Source organism: Platichthys flesus, chromosome 19 (genome assembly GCF_949316205.1).
Source record: "Platichthys flesus chromosome 19, fPlaFle2.1, whole genome shotgun sequence".
In the NCBI taxonomy this organism is placed as follows: Eukaryota; Metazoa; Chordata; class Actinopteri; order Pleuronectiformes; family Pleuronectidae; genus Platichthys; species Platichthys flesus.
Window position 1 is genome coordinate 18,136,472 of NC_084963.1, and position 3,036 is coordinate 18,139,507.

General features: G+C 40.7%; 1 pseudogene; it reads left to right on the top strand.

The window, feature by feature from the left end:
* Window positions 1-1,930: 1,930 nt before the first annotated feature.
* On the top strand, window positions 1,931-2,726 carry LOC133974590 (polyubiquitin-B-like; annotated as a pseudogene).
* Window positions 2,727-3,036: the final 310 nt, after the last annotated feature.

A 3,036-nucleotide genomic window follows, 5' to 3' on the forward strand; every position in this document is an offset into this window, starting at 1 on the left:
ATTAACTTTATGTTTCAAAATAAAAGTCAAAAGTGTCGTTCGATGAAGTTTAGATCAAACCTATGCATCAATGCCTCAGCATTGATGCATCGGTTATGGTTGTAGCTCCTTTCAATTAATATCTATTCATTTATGTTTGAGTCCTACTGACCCCTTTGTATAGATGTAAATTGTATTTGATGAGTTTTCAGATAAAACGTTGATTTTTAAACAATATTTTTGAAAAGTAGTGATTTAATTGTAAAACAAATATGTAACAAGTACAATATTTATCTTCTGAAATGTGGTTGAGTAGTATCAAAATTGAAATACTCTGGTTAAGTATCTGGAAACTGCACTCAAGTACAGTGCTTAAATGAATGTACTTTGTTGCCTTTAACTGCTGACATTAAATTATCGTGTTCTGTTTTAGAGACAGTAAATGACAATAGTTATAATGTTCTTAGATGCAACTCGACCACCTAGAGCAATAAAATGCATCTCAAAAGTTATTTATTTTACTGAAACAAAGGATCAAGGATCAGCCTGGTGCAGCAGGTCCTGCTGAGAGAGAGAGACACTCCCAGAAGACCAGTCCTTTGTGCTTTCTGGGAAGGCCCACCCAGGTGGGCAGGTAATTGGCTGAAGCTCCACCCACCAGCACCGTGCAAGGAACACAGGCAGGTAGAATCAGAGGGTCGTCACACCCCCTCCCTTAAGCTGGGTAACTTTGTTTGGAAAAGAAGCTGGACTCTGAGTCTCACACTGTAACTAATATAAGGAATACAGTCTTTGAGTTCATGTTCATCTGATAGATGTGGAGCTTTTCTTGATTAATTATGTGTCCAACCCTCCGAGAGCTAACAAACTATCTAATAAACTTTCATAAACCAGTATAAATCACAAACATGTGTAGTTATTACTCTCAGACTGTGTGGCAACTGTGACATATGTCTTTAAACAGTGTGGAAACAGAGGCAGCTGCCTTTAAACAGTGTGGCAACAGAGGCAGCTGCTACTAGACAATGTGGCCAGATGCAGCTGTCTCTAAACAGTACAGAAACAAATGCAGCTGCCTTTAAACAGTGTGCCAATAGAGTTAATTGCCTCTAAACAACCCTTAAACAAAAACAGCTACTTCTTAGCAGTGTGTCATCAAAGGCAGCTGACTCTTTACAGTGTGTCATCAAAGGCATATCAGTGCAAGTTTTTGTTGAATCCAACACAACCCTAGTTTTGACCAACCACTGGAAGCCTGTTGTTTAAGGTCAGCGTCTGTGTCACTGTCACCCATGCTGCTTTGTTGTCTTCCACTATCTTCTCCTTATACTTACTTATCTTCCACTATCTTCCTTGCGAGCAACAGTACATCCTCAACCAATGTGATGAGCGTATTCTGTATCATCGTACTCTTGTGTTAATATGCTGTCAGCTCATTGATCCCAGAGCAGGACATTGCCTGGGAACAAGTTTACCGTAAATTTCCATATAAGTCGCCCTGTTATTTATTTTCCATTGGCATTTTACTGACCATTTTTTAAATCTTAAAGTAATACGGGACAAAGTGCGTCCCTTTTCAGCTCAATATGGGCGGGTGCTTTTGTTTTTAAATACGGGACGATTCCGTTTTTTTCAGGGGACGGTTGGCAACCCTATTAAACGTTGACGTTACAATGTGTGACTGATAGCTTAGCAATATAGATGATGACTCGACATCTTTAACTTGTCTTTATAAGATGGGGCATTGTTTCATAAGCTCTCAATGATCTCTGTGGCTGGATAAGTTTATGAAAAATGTATGCATTTAATTAAATAGAAAATTGGTTCTATTCTAAAGTGTCACATGCCTTGAAAGCTGTTGAAGGTTTATTACTAATTTTAACTTTGGCACAAGCCCTTATCTAAATTAACTTTATTGACGACTCCTAACACAAAAAATTCCTTCAATAGAGTCAAGATGCAGATCTTTGTGAAGATTGATAGGACCATCGCTCTGGAGGTTGAACCCAGCGACACTGTTGAGAATGTCAAAGCTATGATCCACGCTAGGGAAGGCATCCCTCCTGATCAGCAGAGGCTGAGCTATTGCAGCAAGCAGCTGGAAGATGGTCTCACCATGTCAGATTATCACATCACGAAAGAGTCCACCATCCATCTTTTGTTCCGCCTGAGAGGAGGTATTCAGATCTTTGTGAAGACCCTCACAGGCAAGACTATCACTCTGGAGGTTGAACTCAGTGATACTATTGGGATTGTCAAGGACAAAATCCAGGACAAAGAGGGCATCCCTCCAGACGAGCAGCGTTTCAGCTTTGCCATGAAGCAGCTTGAAGACGTCTGCACTGTCTCCGACTAACATCAAGGGAGTATTCACCCCACTGGTTTTGCGGTGGGACGAGGTATTCAGATCTTTGTGAAGACCCTCACAGGCAAGACTATCACCGTGAAGGTTGAACTCAGTGATACTATTGAGAGTGTCAAAGCTAAGAATAAGGAAGGTATCCCTCCAGACCAGCAGCATTCTCATCTTGGGCGGCAAGCCACCAGAAGACAGCCACACTCTCTCCAACTACAACATCCAGAAAGAGTCCGCCCTCCATCTGGTCTTGCGGCTGAGAGGAGGTATGCAGGTCTTTGTGAAGAGCCTGATTGGTGAGACCAACCCCCTCGAGGTTGAGCCTAGTGACACCATTGAGAATGTCAAAGCTAAGTCGATCTGAGACATAAAATATTCAGTTTTTACCTTAAAAGAGGAGCAAGCATGGAATTCCTGCTGTTACATATTGATAATTACTAATACATGGCTTCCTGCTGTCTCCTGCTCTTACTTGTTTTTTTAGCCGATAACGTTATCTCACTTGTAACAAACAAATGAAATGTTTGACCCTGGTACTGCTGGTTTTTTAAACTAGGTATTGAAATAGTATTTTAATAATGGTATTGAGCCACCAGGTGTCACCAGATACTAGCAAATCCCTTAATTTGCAACGTGATACATTCAATGCAGCATGGTGTTTGTTTTATAATGGTCATGGAAGAGGTAATTCATATCAATTT